General features: G+C 42.5%; 1 protein-coding gene across 1 annotated transcript in view; it reads right to left on the reverse strand.

Annotated features, from left to right (window-relative positions):
• Positions 1–7366, reverse strand: part of GNG2 (G protein subunit gamma 2) — a 139780-nt gene extending 132414 nt beyond the window's left edge. The window contains exon 1 of the mRNA XM_060167236.1: positions 7224–7366. The gene's annotated coding sequence lies outside the window, so the exon portion shown is untranslated. The remainder of the gene's footprint in view (positions 1–7223) is intronic.
• Positions 7367–8631: the final 1265 nt, after the last annotated feature.

Consider the following 8631-nt stretch of genomic DNA (forward strand, 5'->3'; position numbering starts at 1 on the left):
GGGAGGAATCCTTTCACAGTATATATGTATATCCAATCACCATGATGAACACTTTAAATATCTTATAATTTTATCTGCCAATTACACTTCAATAAAACTGAAATTGAAAACAAACAAAAACCCAAGCTGTATTTGTGTGCTGTAAGGAAGACAAAGATGAAACTGGGTGTGGCTGCTGTCCTCAAAGAGCTTGCAAAAGAAAAAAAAAAAGCAGATTGCCATTATACACACGAGAATGCACTAATTGCTGTGATGAAAGAACGAAAGACTTCAGGGGAAGTAAAGATTGCTTTTTATTGGGAAAGGAAGAAACCAAGGAAGACTTCATGGAAGAGACAGCATTTGAACTGAGCCTCACAGGATGAATGGAATTTGGCTACGCAGAGAAGCAAGACTACAGGGGTGAAGTGTGGAAGGAGAAGCAGGAAAGTTCTTCCAGGGAGAGGGAAGAACACAAACAACAAATCAGCCCAGCTAGAGGTCAGGAGGGCTAGAACGAAGACACTGGCTATCAACATGGGAAAGATTAGATGGTGTCAAGATACGTTTCCAGTGACAATGCAAAGGTCTGAACAACTGACTCCAACTTGGTTGTTTGGTGAGGAAAATAATGAAACTGGGTTTTCCTAATTGAGGGACTGAGAATGGGGTGTCATTAATAGTCGTGGAATCAGGTGAGGAGCTGGTTTTGAGTGGGGAAGGGCAATGGCAAGCACTGATTTGGAGTCTCAGTTTCAGTGGGTTGGATGTTCTGGCAAGTTTGCAGGGTGCTCGATGTGCACGTTTAGAGTAGGTGAGAGATCAGGATGGAGAATCAGATTTGGAACTGCCCCCCACCCCAGTGACAATGACAGAAATCATAGAAAAGGGTTTGATAAAGGAAGAGGGAGAAATTTAGTGGCAGAAGAATCAAATCTTGAGAACACTCATATTTGGGGAGCAGAACTTGGAGTTAATGGAGATGTTGGGAGCCTTCAGAGAGGCATGAAGGGTGGCAGAATATGCCACTCCAAAATATGCCTGTTTGGCATAAGAATTATTTCAGGCAGATTATCGTGGAAACAGGAGACACTGGAGAAATTATGAAAACATACTAGAGGTTACATTTTTGTAAGGGAAATGTACATTATAAAGGAAATCTCGTTTAAGGGTGCCTCCCTCTCTGTTCCAGGAAAAGAAGGAGTGGAACCAACTTAAATATGTATATCAAATCTTACTCTTATTTACCACACTTTTCCTGGCCGCCTCCCCATAACTGCCCTCCTCCACTCCTCCTTAATTTTGTCTTTAGCTCAAGATGGTATTTAAGCCTGAGTTCTAAACCACTTCTGAGAGCTCCTCATTTTTCCCTGGTATCTCCCATGTACACATGAGGTATACAAGTTAATAAATGTCCATTTGTTTTTCTCTTATCAATCTGTCTTTTGTTACAGGCTTCTCAGCACTGAGAAAGGTGGAGGGAAAACTATTTTTCCTCCGCTACAGGTAGGAAGAAAACAAAGTTAGTAGAGGTTACCAAAGTCAAGGGGAAGCTTTGTTGGCAACTGGTTTGTTTAAATTTATATGTGTAAACTAAGCATGTTTGCAGGCAAAGAGGCAAGGGCCAATAAAAAGAAGCAGCCCAATGTGTAAGGAGATAGAATTATTGTCAGAACATAGTCCCCTAGAAAGTAAAAGGAAATAAGAGTCCAAGTCCAGGCTTGAAAGAAAAGCTGTGCTAATCTGACCTAGGAAGGGAGGAGAAGAAAATGAATGAAGACATGAGAAATTGTGAGGTGGTAAAGAATGAGGTTGAGGAATTCCATAATATATGCCTTCTCCAAATAACAGGAGGTGAGGTCACCTGTAATGAATAAAGGGAGTGGGGGCTTGGGTTTAATGGTTTTCATTGAAAATGCAGAGGGGATAGTAAAAAGTGAAATTAAAAAAAAAAAAAAAGGATTTCCTAAGAACAGCAATGGCCCTGCTCATGTTGCAAGGAATCTGGAGTAGAGCCCATCACTCCAGTTTCCAGACCCTCTCCTTCAGCTCTATTGCCAGATGCCTGGGGCAGAGGATAATGGGAAGGTCTGATCCTGACAACCAGACTGGCAGGGGGACAAGGGAAGGCCAAAGAAATAGGGAGGAAGGGTCAGGTGACTGGCTTTACTAAGTCTTTCCATTAAGAGCTTGACTGTATAACAAGAGATAAAAGGGCTGACCCTGTCTTATATCTTCACTTCTAAGAAACATGTTATCTCTAGAGTTTGAGAATTGAGCTCCCTCTTTTCTAATGTTTAAGGAAGTCCTCTAGAGATTCTGAACATTGTCTGAACATTGACTCCCATTAACTATAATTGATTTTCTTTAACGTAAGAGTTTTAAGGAACCACATATATCTCTAACGCTCTTACCTGAAAATCTGACTTTCAATTCCACATTGGCATCTTTACATTTGAACAAATTTGAACACAGAAACATAGCATATTAACTTTAAACATTACCCTCTTCTTTTTAAACAAAAGAATATGGTCTTCCAAACAATTTTTAAAGTGACAAAGTATAATGACTTTCTCTATCCATTTGCCCTACTGTGGATGGAAGTAAAATGGAAATTGAATTGGGAGGTGAGGTATTAATCAACTGTGCAGCTCTAGAAAGGTAACAAATTCTGGTCCTATTTTATTATCCGTCATGGAGGGGTTGATACAGGCTAGGTTTGTTCCCAGGTCATTTTTAGCTCTGCAATTCCATGATGTCATAGGCTGGGACAAAGTCTTAACCCAGCTCTGTTCCCCTCTCCCACCTGGGTCTAGTAAAGCCAGTCATGGGTCTTCCCAGTAACTACAGAACCAACAGATTGGCAAATTTTAAAAAGTTGGAGGTCATTATCCAACCTCCTAGTACACACACAGAGTGCATTACAAAAAATTAACACACAGTTTTTCAGGAGCTCTTCAAACCATTCAAGGTCAACATCTGCACCCACACCATAAACCTCAGGTATCACTGCTGTTCAAGAGTCTTCCCTAATCTTTCTGCCCAGATCACCTCAGCCCCATCCATAACCTGCCTCACTGGTTTTGGAATGGAGAGTGAAATCTGTGGTGGAAAGTGAAACACAGGATTCTTATTTTCAAACGTGAAATTTAGACTAGAATCACATTGCATTAGTAGAAACTTCTCTCAGAATCTATTGTTGTTTAACTACTATAGCCCCTTTCCAAGGTTAATCCTCTCCATTATAAAGAGTTTGAGAACAATTTAGCATGTAGTTTCTCCTCTCTTTTTCTGAACTTGCTACCTATTGGGCACTTTTTCTCCTGCAGCTAATGAGTAGAGACTAGAAAGACACTGAAGTGATGGCCCCCTCCTGGGGGGGCCTGGCCTGCACCTGACCAGCAGGATCACTGGTCTACAATTAGGGTTTGAATTTCACTATCAGGTTCTTGATATCACTAATTATCAGGATCTACGCAGATTTTCTTTCTCCTCTTGCGTTTAAAAGTTACTTTTGAGAGATGTATTTCACTTGGGCAGGGATAATACTGGTGTATGCAAGAGACTGAATACAAATATTATAATCATGATCTTTCTGACACACTATGTTAAGAGATGCCGCCATTTCAAAACGTCTCCTCGAAAACAACCCAATTAAAAAATGGGTAAAGGACTTGAATAGACATTTCTCTAAAGGAGACATACAAATCGCCAACAGGCACGTGAAAAGATATGCAACGTCACTAATCCTCAGGGAAATGCAAATTGAAACCACAAAGAGATACCAATTCACACCCACTGGGATAGTTACTGTCAAAAACAAACAAACAAAAAACCCCAGGAAATAACAAATGTTGGTGAGGATTTGGAGAAATTGGGACCCTCGTGTACTGCTGTGGGAATAGAAAATGGTGTGTAGTGGCTATGGAAAACAGTATGGCCATTCTTCAAAAAATTAAACACAGTTACCATATAATACAGCAATTACACTTCTGGGTACCCCAAAAGAAGTGAAAGCAGGGATATTTGTACACCCATGATCTATTCACAATAGCTAAAACATGGAAGCGACCCAAGTGTCCATCAACAGATTAATGGATAAAAAACTATAGTATATACATACAATGGAATAGTATTCAGCCTAAAAAAGGAAGGAAATTCCAACATATGCCGTAACATGGATGAACCTTGAAGACATTTTGGTAAGTGAAACAAGCCAGTCACAAAAGGACAAATAGTGTATGATTCCACTTACGTGAGGTACCTAGAGTCGTCATAGACAGAAGGTAGAATGGTGGTGCCAGGGGCTGGGGGGAGGAGGGAATGGGGCGTTACTGTTTAATGGGAACAGATTTTCAGTTTGAAAAGATGAAAAAGCTCTGGAGATGGATGGTAGTGACAGTTGCACAGCAGTGTCAGTATACTTAATGCCACAGAATGGCACACTTACAAATAGTTAAAATGGGAACTTTTATGTTATATATATTTCACTACAGTTAAAAAAAAAAATGTCTCCTGAATCTTTGAGATAGTGGCAAAGATCAAGAATACGCTAACTTTTCCCGACGCAGAAGAAAAAATGACATCTGAGTACCTACTAGGTACCAGGCAGGCACTCACAAATCACACGCAAAAGCAAAAACCAAATAAAACACAACAAATAAACAATAACAAAAAATACCCTGATTATGTACTATTAACCCTTTTTTACAGTGAAGAAAGCAAGGTTCATAACAACGTACCAGCTGAAGGAGTGAGAACCAGTGGTAGGATTCAAAGGCAGATCTGCCTGACTCTTGAAGCCTGCATTCTTTTCACTCCACCATGCTGTTTTCTGCTACCCACAGTTGTCTCTGAAGAGGCTTTGTGCTTTGACTATAGAGCTTTTATACTTAAAAGTTGAGCCTGCCTTCTGAAGTAGGCTAAAAAAGTCAGCCGACCAAATGCATTCACTACGAGCCCACCATGAGGCCCAGGACCAACCAGGAGTCGTGTTTCCACTCTGCCGTTGGCCATATGGCAGAAAAACACACACACACACACACACACACACACACACACACACACAATTAAAATTTCAGTGTTGGTTGACTCCCTCAAAAGCCTCCGAACACTGTGGACAAAAGTAGTATGTCTTTTAATATTCCATTTGGCCAGAAGAAGAGGAAATAGTCCCATTTTACAGGACAGGAACTTTTTCGTCTTTTTCTTAAACCTCCTGCCATCGTAGTTACGGATCTGCTGTTACTCATTCATGTTGTGCTTCAAGCTGGAATTTCATAATTAAGGGAATGTTTGGGGCTGTGCAGAAAATAGGCATCTCTTGTTTGATGTTTTCTGAAAGAGAGCAGGGGGCCTCTGGACTCCCCTGTGCCTATGAGTCAAGGTTTCATTTTCTGACTCTTTTGTGAAACACACAGTGAGGAGTAAAGCAGATTGTCTACACATCCTCACACAAAGCAGGGTGTTGGCATTATCTAGTGAATCCAGCCCGTAGCTGAGTAAGTACCAGAGCGTGAGCCCCATCCTCATTCATACAGCCCGGACTCCCAACTTTCCATTTCATTTAATGACAGGTAGCTTGATCACAGAGATCCAGTTAGGGGCATTCGGGATCCAAGATGCACCCGAGATCTCCTCTCTGGGAAGATGATCTTTACATATGGTTCCAGTTCCCGTATGTCTCCCAGACATACGGGAACTGGAACCATGGAATATGTGGCATGACTTGTTTTGCCCACAGGTTTGATTAAATTCAATGGATTTGTCAGAGGGGCTCTATGGTTTCAATACCAGCACTATTTCGCCTCTTAGTCATCACACAGGTTTAGTTTCATAAGTATGCTCAGAAAATTTGACTTTTTTTTCTTTAGTACCTAAAGATTCTTATCTCTGAAAATGCACTGCTACCCCACACATTTTGAGAAGACAAATCAATTTCATAAGGTGACATTAAAAAAAAAACAAAACTAGAGCTCTTCACAATTGAGAATAATGATAAATGAGGAAGCATATACACTTTCCATGGCATATTTAGTGTTTAAAACCTACACTTTAAGAATGAGTGTCTAAATATGACCTTTTTATTATTTTTACTCGACTATAATCAGTTCTTTCTTTTGAAAATTATCTCCTTTCATTGTAAAAATGCAAGACAAAATCTTTTATCAACGATCACTTATTGCTTAACCACATTTTCTGTTGGAGACACAGCTTAATTTTTAAATCAGGCTATGCTAGGATATTAAACCCTCCTACATATCCTGCCAAAGAAATCTCACAATCTCATTTCTAATCCGTTAGACCTATTTACTGCACTTGTATGTATCATTCACAAATATGAACAAGCCATGGCCATAGACTCTAATAAGAGGACCCATTGCTCAAGAAAATCAAAGAATAAAAATCAAGTTCTGATTTCACTATTTCGTCCATCCACAGCATAGGCAGGTAAGGAAACAACCTGGCAACACTTTTACATGTTGTCCATCACTGAGGCTAATATGCACCTTGACCTATAGATGAATAAAATCTATATAAACATAAAATCCATATATACACTGCTATCCGAGTCTAGACAAGTTAAACCCGCCACACTCTTTTGAGAAAGAATGCAACTTTAGGATAAGACCCACTGGTAAATGATAGCTGTTTCTGAGGTTATCCTGAAAGCAGCTGCACAGAGCAGAGGGAGGAAGACACCTTTTTTTTTTAATGGTAAATACTGCCCCTCACATACGCAATTCCAGCCTTTGTTGGCAAATTCTGAGTACAAAAGGATTTAACCCCCCAAACAAACAAACAAAGAGCCAAATCACAGTCCTTATGCTGCAAGATAGAAGCTACCCCAGTGCAATGTGTAAGAAAGATAATGCAATTAACATTTTACACTCCTCAAACAAGACTGCAACGTTCGGATGATCAGCCCACAGCTTCACAGCCCCAATTGATTTCCACTGGGCTCTGCTTTCCTTCCAAGAGAACTGCAAACAGCTTCTTAACATTTAGCGTGTTTTCCTGATGAGTCACCGAAGCTAAGCACTAATGAGGATTATTTTTTTTCAAATCAAGGTGTCACGAATTTGGTCCTTCTCAAAAATCCCTGCTAACACAACCCATCCTGACCATTTCCCCCCATCCCCGGAACAATGTGTCTTTCTTCCCCCTCGAAATCTGCCCTTACAACCGCAGGCGAGGGTCATTTTTCTCTTAGCGAGGAGCAACACGAAAAGTGTTTCCTTTACCTTGGCTCCCGAGGCTGGTCCGAGACGAGTGGCTTTCCTCCTCCCTCCGAGCCGCTGTGTGCAGGCGAGCTCCGGCGCAGCCCGCCCAGCCCAGCCCAGCCCAGCCCCGCAGTAGTAGGAGCTGCCCACGGCGCGGCAGCCGCTGTGTGTATGTGTAGCAGCGGCTCCTGCAGCCCAGGGACTAGTCCCCACCCAGCTTTGTCTTCAGTCATCGGTCTTTCTACAGGAAGCAGCGCATCTCCCACTTCCTCCTCTTGCTTGCTGTGAGCTGCTTACTTCTTTCCCTCTCCTTCCATTTCAGGGCTCACGGGAGCCCTTTCCTCTTCTCTTGGGCTACCGACACCAATGTGACTACAATCCCCTTTTCCCCTTTGTTCCAAGACCCTTTGGGGGCCGTCTGTTCCTTCCTTCCCCTTACTCCCTCATTCTCTCGGCCCCCTTCCCCACAGAGTCTGCCTTCTCAGCCTGAACTTGGTCTGCTGTTGTTTTGGGGGGTCCCCAGCCCCTGGCTAGGCTCTGCCCCTGAGGTCCAGCCCCAGCCTCCACGGCACCTCCTGATTTACCGTGGCCCCTATCAAGGCAGCGAGCTGAGAGCTTGCAGCTTCCTGCTGCAGCATTTTTCTCTGTGGCCAACATTCCCGATGCTTCATTTCTCCAAGGTTCCACTACCACTGAGATCTCGCTTAACCCACGTGCTCAGAAAAGAATGGCCCTGATAAGTATTCTTGTGGGGCATAGGAGCTAAACCAAGTCCTGCAATGCTACCCGTGGCCTAACAGTGAAGCCATATTCCCTGAAAGATTCTCAGTGGTGGGGAGTAGCAAGGTAGAGCTGAACGCTGGATCTTCTCACCCCAGAAACAGAGCCCTCTCCCCCTCCACCCCACACTCGCAGGGCTAAAAGAACCCTCGTCATCTTCTTGTCCTTTCCCTTCACTTTAGGAGGTGGTGCAGTGTTAGGAATAAGGGTAGAGACTGAAGGCCAATCTGCCCACCAGTATTTGAGTCCCAGCGGTCATTACGGATTTATGAACTTGGGCAAATTAACTTCTACATGCCTCGATTTCCTCATCTGCAAAATGGAGGCGATTATAGTCATACCCCATAGCAGAACTCTGAGGATGAAATGAAATGGTGCACAAAATGATAATAATCATTCCTGAAACACAGGATTCGTTCGATACATATTAGCGCCTATTATTTTTAGAGGACATCGACGCTCAGAGACGGTGAGTGACTCTCGCAGTCAGCAGCCAAAGCAGGACCAGTACTTGGTTTCCCGATTCCCCACAGTAGGATATTCACCACTAAACCTCAATGCTTTCGGGACTCTGAATTTATTCAGCCTGTGAGTCATTCTTCCCCACTATGAACACAAGGTGCTTTGGGGCAGCTACAGATTAAACCCA

This window comes from Lagenorhynchus albirostris, chromosome 1 (assembly GCF_949774975.1).
Source record: "Lagenorhynchus albirostris chromosome 1, mLagAlb1.1, whole genome shotgun sequence".
In the NCBI taxonomy this organism is placed as follows: domain Eukaryota; kingdom Metazoa; phylum Chordata; class Mammalia; order Artiodactyla; family Delphinidae; genus Lagenorhynchus; species Lagenorhynchus albirostris.